General features: G+C 41.2%; 3 pseudogenes; 1 reads left to right on the top strand and 2 right to left on the bottom strand.

Annotated features, from left to right (window-relative positions):
• Positions 1–523: 523 nt before the first annotated feature.
• Positions 524–2,718, top strand: LOC147429959 (uncharacterized; annotated as a pseudogene).
• Positions 2,719–4,450: 1,732 nt separating this feature from the next.
• Positions 4,451–5,056, bottom strand: LOC147429958 (uncharacterized; annotated as a pseudogene).
• Positions 5,057–5,792: 736 nt separating this feature from the next.
• Positions 5,793–7,861, bottom strand: LOC147429957 (uncharacterized; annotated as a pseudogene).
• Positions 7,862–14,112: the final 6,251 nt, after the last annotated feature.

The raw sequence follows: 14,112 nt of genomic DNA, 5'->3' as shown, positions 1-14,112 counted from the left end.
GATGAGAGAGAAACACACACACACACACACACACACACACACACACACACACTCCAAAGCTCCCCCTTTACACAAAGGGAATACAGGACACAAAAAAGGAAGATGGAGGGGTCTTGGAGGGAGAAGGTTCCAAGGCAAAGGAAGGTGAGGCTGCAACTAGTAGCAGGTCTACTAGCTCTAGCTCCCAGTATGGCCTTGGAGATACGCCACTGTACGAGATGCCGCCCCATGATGATGCCAAGGATCTTCCAATGGTCGAGGCTGAGGGTCACCAATGTGATGAACCCAACAATGAGCACATTGTGGACACCTTTGATAGATATTCTTCCATGACATTGAACATCGGTATTTCTCAAAATGAGGTAAAGCTGATTATGACTATGTTTTTGCCGATTTTCTGGGTTGTCACTAATTATGGCTATGTGTTTTTGCTGGATCTTGAGGTTGTCACTGATCGCGGCTGTGCTTCTTCGATGGGCTGATTATGGCTATATTTTTTTGTTGGGCTAATCGTTCCAGGAACTTTATGCAGGGACTCATAATGGAACATCGGCAAAAGCTGCCAATTTGGTCATCTACAAAGACAAGTGTGGTTATTGATGTCACATCACCGAGCCATGAGACCCATGTATCTCTTAAATTCACCATCGAGAATGGCCGAGTATTAGTTTCTCAGGAGGGGGGCGGTAGGGTCGTCACCACGCGGGCAAATATTGCGAAAGCCAGGTGATTTCATATCCCAGCTTTGCATTTTTAAAGAGTGTTGGTACTAATTCACATTATTCTAAGTCTTGCATGGTGGTGTTTTAGGCTTGCTTCTAATGCTAGCATCACATTCAATTCCACAAGATTCAAACTGTCCACAAATGTAGATCAGCCCCTAGTCAATGCTATATTGTATGGAGAGGCTAGCTCTCGGACTATAGACTTGTTTGGCCAGTAAGGTTCCTCTCTCCCTCTCTCTATCTCTCTCTCTCTTTGTTGGCAATTTGTTCTTCTAGTTATCTCCAGGGTTGTTGTTTGCATGCAGGTGCATGGAACATTTTTTGCCGCCTTCTATTCTAAAGAAGGTTTGCTTTGTTGATGCTTTATGGTACACAATGTCTCGCCACCTTCTCGAGAAATTTCTCTCAACACAGTTTGCTAGCCTTGACTTGTCGGAAATGGTATTATGTTTTTGGCCACTAATTTGCAGGTATTGGTCACATCCAAGAAAGACATCGTGCAATGCTTCAAGAATAAATACTCTTATTCACAGTTGTGATCTTCTTGTTTTAGGCACCATTGGTCGTTGTTTGTTATTTATGTTAATAGAGGTGCAAAGATCCTTCGCTTGCCTGAAAAAAAAGAACTATTTGCTGTATTTTGACTCCTTACATCTCACAAGTCCGTTTGAGTGCCTTGGCGCTATGCACATGTCAGTATTCTTGATACCTATGTATGAGCATTCCTTTCTTCTACATGACCTCAAGCAACTAACCCATTTCGTGCCATGAATGTTTGTAATGGCCTTCGGAGCCTTGCTCAAGTGGTGCATGATACAGCCCTTCAACGTGCCTTGGTTAACGAGTCACAGCTTGAGCTCAAGTTTGTGGAGACACGGTTTCAGCACGACGAAGTATGCAACATGAAGAAGCAGCTCCATGGTTGGTGTATGGAGTGCTTGTCCTCGATATAGGCTTATTGTGTCCCAGCTCTAATTAGGCTTAACAACATCAATGACTACGACAACTTGTATAAGCGACATAATATATGATTTGCTTTACATCTTGTGATTTTGGGTTTTCAGCTGTAATAGATGCTTTGTGACTATGACTATATGTATTTTTTTTTGAATCGATACTTTCTTTGCTGGTCTTTTACTGGTCTACTCGTTATCTCGCAAAGGTTTCACTCTAGAAAAGCTATGGTTTAATGCTCATTGTCATCCCAGATTATGTCTCGGTTGGGGATTTTTATGGTTTAGGTTGCCTTCTCCCGGGCTATCAGTTATATGCATTATGTTTGGAATATGGTCGTCGATTGAAAAGTGAAATTGAAATGTGTTGAAGTCTTGGCCTTGAATCGGCAAGTTATGGCATGTGCTTGTGTTCTCAGTAAGTGAAGTTGCAACCGTCTCCATCTTCGAACTCACAAGTTATGGCCATTGTTGCCTCATTATGCGGCCATTTATATTTTCTAGTTATAAGCTGGTTATGATCATTTGTGCTGTCTCTAGCACTATGTCTCGAATATGGTCATCAATTACGCGAATTGTGCCTTGACCAAGGTCATTGCTTGTAATTTCAAACTTTTTATATGCATTCACAGTGCCCGCCTTTGCTCATTATGGCTATGCTTTGAAGGTTATGGTTTGCGAATGCAGTCTGTAAAGGGGAAATTGAAATGTGTTGAAGTCCTGGCCTTTGAATCGATGAGTTATGGCATGCGGTTGTGTTCTCAGCAAGTGAAGTTGCAATCATCTCCATCTTCGAACTCACAAGTTATAGCCATTGTCGTCTCATTATGCGCCCATTTGAATTTTCTAGTTATATGCTGGTTATGATCATTTGTGTTGTCTCTAGCATTATGTCTCGAATATGGTCATCGATTACGCAAACTGTGCCTTGACCAAGGTCATTGTCTGTGGTTTCAAACTTCTTTTTTCAATTTACAGTGCTCGGCTTTGCTGGTTATGGCTATGCTTTGAAGGTTATGGTTTGCGAATGCATTCTGTAAAGGTAAAACTGAAATGTGTTGAAGTCATGGCCTTTGAATCTATTGAAGGCTTTGGTATGCAACAAGGTTATAGCATGTAGTTGTGTCCTCAACAAGTGAAGTTGCAACCATCGCCATCTTTGAGTACATTTGATTTTTCTAGTTAAGGTTGCTAAGTCTCAATATGTTGGTTATGATCATCATTTCTCTAGTCACTGGTTATGGTTTTCTCATTCTTTATTTCAAGTCTTGAGTCTCTTATGCAAGCATTCTCAATAGATATTTGGTCACTCTCCACGTTACAGGTTATAATCATTATAGCCAGCATGGCGTCAGCCCTTGTCATTGGCTATGGTCACCGGAACTTGACCATGGTGGATTCGAACTTGTTTACGGCTATTGTCACCAACATAACCTTGACTCCTCAATGCATGAGACATTGAGACATGATGGATCGATTTGACACAACACTACTCACTTGCCCAATGGTTTGGTACGGCCTCCGAAGCTAAGAGATGTCGATCTAAAAATTGATGCAATACGTGACCAGGCAAGGTATGCACACCTTGAAATCTACAGATATTGATCCAAAAATAGATGCAATAAGAGAAGTGGCATTAAAAGATACAAATAACAACCCAAAAATCAATGCAAAAATTAATGTTCAAACTCCAAAACCGTCCCCACTGCTTCAGCCTTAGACACAACACTATTCATTTGCCCAAAAGTTTGGTACATAAGCATGCATTGAAAGCTACAAATATCAACCCAAAAATCTATGCTATAATTGCAATTTTCTGTCAACCTCCAAACCCATCTCCACTACTTCAGCCTTATACATGACACTATTTATTTTCCCAAAAGTTTAGTATGTAAGCAAGCCTTAAAAGCTATAGATATCGATCCAAAAATCGATGCAATAAGTGACCAGGCATTGAAAGCTACAAATATCAACCCAAAAATCGATGCAACCTCCAAACCCATCTCCACTACTTCAACCTTGGACCCAACACTGCTCATTTGCCCAAAAGTTTGGTATGTAAGAAGGCCTCCAAAGCTACAGATATCGATGCAAACATCAATATATGCAATAAACGACCAGGCATTAAAAGCTCCAAATATTGATCCAAAAATTACTGCATTGTTGGTTGTCCACCAATTTGGTATGTAAGCAATCCTTGCATGTTCAAAGAAAAAGGAAGACAAAAACTATCAACATCCAGCAGTACTGCCTAGCAATGACCATTTAAGACAGCACTGCATCACTAAAACTCCTAGTCAAAGTAGTATTAATATAAACACGCAATATGAAGAGCCACTTACAATCTTGGCTCGACGGTGTACCACCGCATGTACTAGTTTGTTATCCAATAGCAATATTTTTGAAGGGCAAAGAGCGGTAGCAGCCTCGCTTCTCATCTTATGAGAACCATTCGTTTTGCTGGGATGTAAGGACCCCATCAAGTATTGAGCCGTCCCCACATCGAATCGTAAACCTCTTCTCCTCTGTACCAAGATCTCCATGTACACATCTAACCACTTGCCCCCTCTGAATGACATCATTGAAGAGAATAACATGTCGATTTAGAAGAGGAGACTCTGAACCAGTTGGGGCTTGCTCAAGTGTCAAGGGCAAGAGAGCATGGCATGTATGGCATGAGTGGCTTTCTCTTCGATCAAGCAAAAGACTTTTGCTACAACAATGGAAGCAAAACACTTTACGTCTCTTTTCAAAGCGTGCTCAGCTCCTCCCTCACTGATGTTTGCGTCTTAAAACGTCAGTAGTTGAGGCCCTTGGAGGGACAACTGAGACCAGCCCAGCTTCAGCTCCACATCCATCGGCTTCTCGTGCCACACCATGACCAAGACGAGTTTGTATTACATGTGCTTGGATCTGTCTAATTGAGGCTAGCAAGTCGATGCGCTTTGGGAAAATCAGAGTGAAGAGGAAATCCCTTGAGTTTCACAACTGATTAAAGAGGATCAGTTTTAGGTCACTATCACACTGCCCCAACTATTCTTCAAAGCTTTGTAAAAGTCCTTTCAAGTCTGAGATGCATCCAAGAATCTGGTTATCAATAATGGATACACTTTCCTCGGCCATGGTGGGTAGCTAGCTTGACATATCTTGGTCCCCCGTCATTGCATCTTGCTCCCTTGCTTGAGCGTTGGCCTCCTGAACCACATGGTTGAAGGCATGTATGCTATTAAGAATTGGGAAAATACATAGAAGTTGAGGAAAGTGATTTTGAACTATTAGTCGGATTCCGTACTGATGCTTGCATTCTGAACCCTGGTCAGGACAATCACAATAGCTAGATTGGACGCTCACATGATACCATTGGGAAGGAGATGACATGCTAAGAATTTTGAACAACAAAGTGCTTTCCTCTATCACTCGAAGGGTGGTAGGATCAGCCTCAAACTTAAAACTCTTGGAATCAGCTGTCACAAGTTTAAACACAAGAACTTAGGATTTGGCGTATACAATAGAATACGATACTAGTTACAAACTCCAAAACCAATCGACTCTTACCAATCTCTTGCTTTTTCTTAAAGAACTCAAGAAAGGTTCCTCCGATGTAGGTTCCATGCAATGAATCACCCACAAGTGCATGCAAAAGGAAAAGTATCGATCTATTTTTCTTCGCATCAAGCAAAGTATACTTGATATATTGCCATAATCATTCAACCAGGTTTGTAGTGTCCACATTCCCATGTACAAATAGACACCCAAACTTTGGCCACCTTGTTCGCCACACGCATGTGCTGCCACACCAACAGTTTGCCACGTAACGCTGGATATTTTGATGCATTAAATATGTATCCAACAACTGTCTATATCCCAGATTAAAAATCTCCTCAATTGGTGCTTGCATTAGATTTGATAAGTGATTATAGACATCAGCTCGCTTGTCCTTAGGGACCTATGAAATGATTTCAACAAGATGGTTATTAATATTGATAGCAGCCCTTGACACACCAAAGGAACGGAAAGCTATGCAGCAACCACAACAACTGCATATACCTGCGGCAATAAGTTCCCCACCCATGACTTTTTGACATGGAACTAGCATAGTAACACATGGCATGCAACTTGTTTTGGGTTGTCGTCTTCATCTTCTCTCCAACAATGAGGATCCACATTGACCACCTTAAGAATTGCTTCCAGCTCTTGTCGATTCTTGTCAATGACAATAGCTGCAGGACGAATTTTGCCTAGCCTTGCAAAGACCAGCTTGAAGGTCAACTCCAAAGACACTTTTTCGTGATTAGTGCCCACATCGCTCGTGCATAAAATCAACCATATTGGCATCCCTACACCAATTTGGTAGGGCAAGACTCCAGCATAAAGAGGTAACCCAAAGTCATTTGTTTTGAATGTGCTATCCACTGCCCAAGAGTTATGATGAGAGAAACGAATAGCAATTTCAAGCATGTCCTCATCTTGAATGACAAGAATAAACGGTCTCTTGCATTCATCATCTTCCCTCGGGTTGTATGGTTGGACAAATATGACCTACAATCAAGCGCATGCCCATGAACAAAAAAGCATGCAAAATGTGACCAGAGGTTGAGCTCTCAATGGTACCTTCTTCAAATCTTGCAAGCGAAGAGCTTCCGTAAGCATTGCAATCCAATCATGCTCTTCATATTCTCCTACATTAAGGCCAAGAGATACAACATAATATAGATCTGCAAAGAATTACTTGTAAAACGATACAATTCAACCCTTGAGATGCTTTGGGAGAGAGTAAAATACCTTGTGTGCGCATCCGGTGTAGCAACATTCGCACTTCTTTTGGTATCATAAAGAACCGATAGATCACACGGTCAAGTGTAGATACATGATCCATGTGAAGGTGTTCCTTTGACTTTGATATTTTTGCAAGATGTTGGCAAGTGCATATATCAAACATGTCCTTTGTGCAACATGCAATTACAGATGGATGCACTGGCAGGTGATAAAGGTTTGCACGAGAGCCAGGTACATGTCCCTCGTGAGTACCTTGGACTTTGATAATCACCTTATCAAATTCTTCAAAGTTTTGGACCACCACCTTGAATCCACATCCGCGCCTTTTGGATTTTCGATCTCGTCGCTTATGTGCAGCTTTTCGTTGAATGCTACCCCATCGATGACACATGTATTCTTGCACCCACTTGCTTAATCCATGCTTCTTTGTTGATCTAACCAAGACAAGCCTTGTATGATGCTTTATCATGATGTTTGCCAATTGTGGCTCCACTTGGGAAAGGGTTGTCTCAATCGATGTGCTTGAAGTAGTAGTAGACCAGCTACAAGCATGCCAAGAGGAGACATCATGGGAAATAGGTTTCTCTTCCAACAAACAACCACACGCAATTACCAAATCTATTATGTAGTCATGAGGTATCCCATGTTTTCTCATGTCAATGCACCATTCGGTCTTGATTGCGTTAATAGTGGCAACCACTCCCAAGTGTTTTTCATGCCTTGAGAGACAATGGGCTGCACGTACAATGTGCACCCAATCTTCTATGTATGCGACTTTTAGGCGTGATGATTTCAGCTGCAAGTAGAGTTGTTGTGATCAGGTGGCAATTGGGCAAAGGGAGAGATCATCTCTCATTCTATTCCACCTCTTTAGATTCATCATCCCTCTCCCATCATGTGCTTTTAGAATTGAAAGTGACGTTGTGACTGTCCCAACCAAATTATTCACCATTAAGGAGTACATCTTCTCATCAAATGAGAAGAATGTGTTTGAGAAGTATTGTAATGCATATAAGGAATCCCCCAAGTCCTCAACATCAGACAATGGATCCATACGAACATCCATCTCATCCCAAATATTATGGTGTTCCAAAAATCCATATTGATCTAGATCATCAGCGCTTGATTCGCCCTCCGTAGTAGTCGCAAAACCAAGGTAATCTTTAAACGAAAGATTGACTGCATTGTTGGCTTGATGCACCTGTAGGAGCATCAAGCATAACAATGCAAGCCTGACGATTTTAACCCTTGCACGCAATCCAACTAACCCAACTTGTTGATATTAGCATGCACAAATTAGTGAGACTTTGGTAGACAAAGAGACATGCAAAATAGTGGAGACATTAGATGCTTATTGCAATGCACACACAAGGGAGAGACATTTGTAGACAAAAAGATCAAAATAGAACTTGGTTGACATGCCCATCGGACTCCATTGTGTTCTTTCTCAGACCCTAAACAATCACCCAGATGGTGCCCCTCCCAAAAGGCTAAAACTTAATGGCTATTACTGTGGAGCATCAGCAGCCTTACTGGACAGCCCTCTCTTTGATAGGCACACTTTGCATCCAGCCCCATATTTTGCAACCAGCAAGGAGGGTGGTCCTACACTAGAAGCAGGAGTGCACAAGATGCCTGAGCTGCAACAAGCAAGGGTAGTCCAGCACCAGAAGCAGGTGCGCATAGCATTCGCAATTTCAATAATGTACCCCGCACCCAACGCAAATCCAATTTTTTTTCTATATCAGCCCCGCCATGCCACCCAGCCACGCCACATCAACAGGCCTGCCCGCGTTTACTTTTTATGCTGACGTGGAGCGTCGAGATCCCCTCTCCCTTCGTGCCCGGCTTCCCTGCCCTTGATCCCACCGCTCGCCCTTCACTTAAGACCCCGTGTAAGTTAGTCCTGAGGGGATGCTCGAGAGAGTACGATCATCTCTCTCTCTCTCTCTCTCTCTCTCATCCATAGGCTATGAGCGTGAGCTGTCGAAATTGGGCCCGCGGGTGATGCCAAGAGCAAGGCCGGATGCCGCCGATGAAAAGCCAGAGAGATGTCTTCTCTCTCTCTCCTCTCTCTCTCTCTCTCTCTCTCTTGAAGACAATGCCGGAACAGGAGGAAATTATGCTCTCTTAGCAAACCCGTGTGTGTCGATGTGCACACCCTTCCAAGCTTCTCTTGCGGATCTTGCTACAAGGCCTGTGTGGATACACACCTTCCGTTGCTACTTCCTATTGCTGCGCACGTGCATGTACTGTGTGTGTACACACACAGACTCGTTTGATTGTGCTACAAAAACCTTGCATTCTTCAGCATTAATTGTCCCCACAAGCTCTATTGCCCTACTTCATATGGCTACAATGCGTTAATTTTTCAGCCTTAATGCTTTACGTTGCTCTTTTGCACTGCAATGCTACCGGTCTTGGCATGATTTTGAAATTCAGCTACCACTGCATATCTACCTTCCTTGGGTTGCTTTCGTTAATCAAGCTGCCTAGCGCCATGCCCTTGCGTTAATTTCCAGATCTCCAATATCCCCCTTACTCCCAAATCTGCAATTTTCCAAGCACTCCCTTTTGCTTGCAAAGGCTCTTCACTACTCATATATCTGTGGATCTTCCAAGATTTCAGAGTGGATGAAGCCTTACCTCGATGCCATCCTCCTCCCCACAATTGATTCGCTCTGATACCAGTGGAATTAAGGGTGCACGATGCATGCAGGAATGGTAGACAAGGGGAGAGGTAGGGAGAACAATACACACCAAAAGGAGAGTGTGTTTGTGTTCCTTGTTGCTGATATAAGAGTAAGTAAGTAGTTAATGGTGTAGGGTTAGTCAAGGTGGGCGGCCACTATGGCCTTTAGTCCAACACTCACAAAATGGCAATGAGATTCATCCATAAATTTCCTAACTAATTTTGTGCAATATAATCTTATAATTTGATAAAATATGATATGAACTCATTAACAGTTCACAATTGTAACGAGGATGTCACGTAGTGCACCTATGTAGCATATACAATTTATGTGAATCCCTAAAGGCCCTGGACATTCGGACAATGCATAAGCAAAACCCTAGGTATATAAGGGACTATGCAGTACATTGTAGAGAACTCATAATTGTGTGTGTGGCTTTAGCTAAGAATTCCTTGAGCTTCTTCATGCTCATGATGTAATTCGATAATATAATGCAGTGCTCACTCACCTTCCCACTACTTGACTTCTTCTATTTTTATTAGTGTTTAGGCATGCATGTAATTAGCTTAGATCTAAGGCTAATTAGTGGTTAATATCTCTTGTTTTCTTGACCAAATTTTATATTTGAAAGTGAGAAGACCTACAAAATTTTGAAAAGTTTAGAGCAAATACCATATTCAAATGTAGTCACTACTCAATATACCTCTAAATTGTCCACGTGTAGGTATTCCAACAATTTCCCTAGGCATTGATATTCTCTATTTGCGTAGATGGATTGTCATGAGAAGACACGGAGAAACGAAGCAAGAAACTCCTTCTTTGAAACACATACACATAGATGCACACATGGCCTTATATACTAAAAAATCAATAATGTGAGTTGAAAGCCCTCGCACATGAGCAACCATGGTAAGATACTTGAGGTGAGACAAGATTACCATGGCTGGCCCCAGACGCATATGAATAACTCTGAAGTTGATTAGCAACACTACTTTTAGAACAACAGTTTTTGTTAATAGCCTCATAATGTAGTTGAATGAGAGCTTGCACCATTAACACAGCTTTTACTCATGGATTTAGGGGAAGACGGTAGTCTACCGTGAGGCCGTTGTACATAGGGTGTGTGCGTGTGTTTCAAAGATCTTGTACTCTCTATTAAAAAAATATATATATATATTCCACACCACATTAAAAAAAGTGATGTTTTAAAATACCATGATAATTCATGTGTGAGGTGTGTGAGACTGTTGCTTCCACGTGAGAGAACCATTCTTTCAAGGTGCACTACTCAAGAGGCTCTTGAAGAAACTTTTTTGAAGGCTCCCCTCTTGGTCATAAGGGGTGCATACATCGATCACCATATGATGTGTTGATAAGAGATTCAAAACATTGATGCCACAAGGATTAAGTAATTATGGATGTTGGCTAGTTTTGGCTTGGCCGTTTGTAATGGAGTGATTAAGGTACACCTCAAGGCTCGATACGAGCTTGAGGCTACTTTGTGTAGCTCTTGATTTTAATACATTTACCTACTTACCATTGTGAGTTTGGAAATAAAAAGATATTTACAACATTTACCTTGTTAAAATGGGCCTGTATCTTTTGCACCTTTGCCTTCTTGATTATACCATAACCTCAAGGCTCTAGGATATTAAGAGGAAGACATCATAATTTGAGACCTCAAAATCCATACTTGCTTCTGTCCTACTCGTCATATGGGCACGCTTCCATTTTCTCTAAAAACCAAGCCTTTGCAGCAACCACTGCAACAACAGCTCTAACGGTTAATTCCATCTTGATAACCCAAGCAAATTTTTTCTCAAAATCAATCCCATACATTGGTGCATATCCATTGGATCTACAAGTTTAGCCTAATATCTATTCACATTGTCGTCACTATTGCACTCTCTGTACACCCATCTATATCCAATACACTCACTTTAGTCAATGACATGAACTCCCATGTTTCATTTCCATACAAGGCATCCATCTCCTCCTTCATAACCTCATGCCATTTACAATTCAACTCTACAATGCTGATAGGGCTGGTTTGACATGTGAAATAAAAATTTACAATGCTCCTAGTTTAGTGATTATTTTCATAAAATCTTGATTTTTTTGTTAAAAAGTAGGCACAACAACCAAATTAACATATCTAAGAACAAGTAATAAAATCACGAGGCCTGCCTACTACTAGTGGAGACTAAAAAGAGGAGAGAGAGAGAGAGAGAGAGAGAGAGAGAGAGAGAGAGTCTCAAGATTGATGATCAAATTATGAGATTGAGTCTGGGGGATGATAAGTAAAAGACCTACATGCAAAAGAGGACATGGTGGTGTAGAAGGAGCTTCTATAATCATGGATACTTTCCTCACTCTTGTTACCTCCATCGTCCATCCCATGTCTTCCCATATACTTGCTCTTGAGATAACATTGAACTCCAATGTAGATAATCAATTTCCTATAATTATCAAGGCATAAGGAAAATTAAACCTACTCTCTATGTATGTGTGTGTGTGTGTGTGTGTGTGCACGCGCGCATGCGCATAAGATGTTTTTGAAAGAGCATTCATGCACCCTCCTCAGTTGGAGACTTCTAGCTACTATTGTGCTTCAGGCTGCCTTGGCCTCCAAGCCGTGCACCTCCCTCAATGCATCGCCCATTTGGATTTTTCTTTTGCTAAGTTGCTCATAGCTTTTCTCTCAATCAAATAATTAGGAGCCTAAAGGAAAACCTTTACAAAAGTTAAGATAATTTTTGTTGCCCTGATGGTGAGGGACAATTTAGCTGGACAACGGCCTTCATTTGCGTCTAGTCTAGCTACTTTTGTGTACATATTGATCTAAGATAGAAATAACCTCGAGTACAAACCATTTATAAACAGACATGAAGTCTATAGTAGTCCTAGTGCATCACAAATCAAAGACTGAATGATTTGCTACAAGTGAATACACCACCCGCCACGATAATGGAGGATGAAATACTTAAATAGATGCATTCAAGATTGAAAATGACTGAGAGTGTTTTAGACGGTAAATGAAAGCTATTCTTTGCCTTAGATTCTCTTGTGAAGATCTTGATAATGGATATTTCTCTCTCTTTTTCTCTTCGTACGCACTTGCAATCAAAGCCCCCTCTCTCTACATTGCCTCTTTCCCTATTGTGGGCATTTCTAAATTGTCTCACTTCTCATTCTTTTGTCACCTCGATTTCTTGTCAGTAGCCCCCCCCCCCCCCCCCCCCCCCCCCCCCTCTCTCTCTCTCTCTCTCTCTCTCTCTCATGTGCACACACACCATTATCGCAAAGGCCCCTGGGTCACAGGCCTCATGCTATGGCTTCTTATGCTCATAACTCACGCTTTGTCTTTGACTATTATGTGTCCTTCATCTAAGGTCATCATGGCGGTTGGGTTTCATGATTTCTTTTGAACTACGTTTGCAAAGCTGAAGCCATGGCTTGGTGGTTCATGACAGGGCATCAGATACTATGCATGAAAAGCATGTCATTGGTTTTTCAAGAAGAATTAAAGCCACAACCAAGGTGAGAATGAATACATTGAAGAGAGAAGCATGCACATATTCTTTAGGGCTAGGTCACATGCAGGCTGCTCTCCAGTGATCCTGTGTTAGCATTTGGTTATCCGTAGTAGGCAAAGGCCGCATCATGATTGCGGTCAAATGATAGGTCAAAAACTCAAAATATCATCACATAAATAATTGCCTCTAGAAAAGCTTGACGATTGTTGGAATCATGCAAAAGACAATAGAGGAGATTTTGACTTTTCATGGGTTGTTGCTCATTAAGTATGATTTGATGGGAGACTGTTAGTAAAAGCAACCAGGTAAAGAGCTAGAGGGCAGAGGCTATGCGACCTAGCCCTTAATTTAGATAGAAATCAAATTTATCTCTTCTCGAGATTCATTGTGAATCTCCCTGATTGAGCTGATGGTTATATTGTCTTGCATCGTTCATGTTTGATTTGATTAAAATGAGTATGCATGGACTTTCATGATGATTTTTTGGCTAATTGCTGCTATGGTTGATTAGTATATGCTTTACTTCTTAGATCCATCTGTGTGTGCTTATGCGTTTAGCAAGATTATAAAAAATTTAGATTCGTGGAACTTTATTGCTATATGTACATAGGATAAAGTTAGTAGAAGTGAGTTGGAGAATGCCAAGATATATCTTTACTTTCCCATTGCCATTGAGTACCTCATGAAAGAGTGTACCTCTTCATATTGCCATTGATCGTAAGTGTTTCCATGCCCTAGCTAGGCCAAATATCCACAAATTAATAAAATTGTTGAATCACTACATGTGTAGTTAGTTGCTGCTTTACAAGGCTATAACATTTTGTACTTGCCAAGGATCGGTGACTTATGATAGTGTAATCATGGAATTTAGAAATTTTGTGTAGGTCTAATTCTCACTCTAATTAGATTAGGGTTTGGTGTGTGCGGTGATGTGTTGAGCTTAATGTTTCCTCGTTTCACCCCTTATGCATCTAATTTTTTGATTACACGCATTCTAAACCTTCACTAAATTTTCTAGTTGTGACTAACTTACACACTAAAGTTTTTCCTAATTGGACTAGCATTTGGTTGCACCACATTGAAATTCTTATGATTAGAGGCTTTAATTACGAGAATACCTTGGTGTTTTGTGCTAATCAAGTATCAATTAGTCGGTTCTAAGTGCCTTTGCAATGAATTTTGGACTTAATTGGAAGGACACAAACACTAACCAACATGCGTGTGAAACACCTTAAACTCTTGGAGCTCATATGCAAGTGATTACACATAAATTTTGAGTATAGTTATGACATTTTGGTCATTAAGAAGAGGATGGGGTCTAAGAGGGCCAATTAATTTTCCATAAGATTATGGAGGTGATCAGCATTTTGACAAATAGGTGTACATCATGTGTGGAAGAATGTTTGGTGTGTACCTCATGAGTTGCTTG

The sequence above is a fragment of the Adiantum capillus-veneris genome, chromosome 22 (assembly GCF_014529385.1).
Source record: "Adiantum capillus-veneris isolate H3 chromosome 22, ASM1452938v2, whole genome shotgun sequence".
NCBI lineage: Eukaryota > Viridiplantae > Streptophyta > Polypodiopsida > Polypodiales > Pteridaceae > Adiantum > Adiantum capillus-veneris.
The sequence above is the reverse complement of the archived record's forward strand: the minus strand, read 5'-3'. Positions and strand labels throughout refer to the sequence as shown.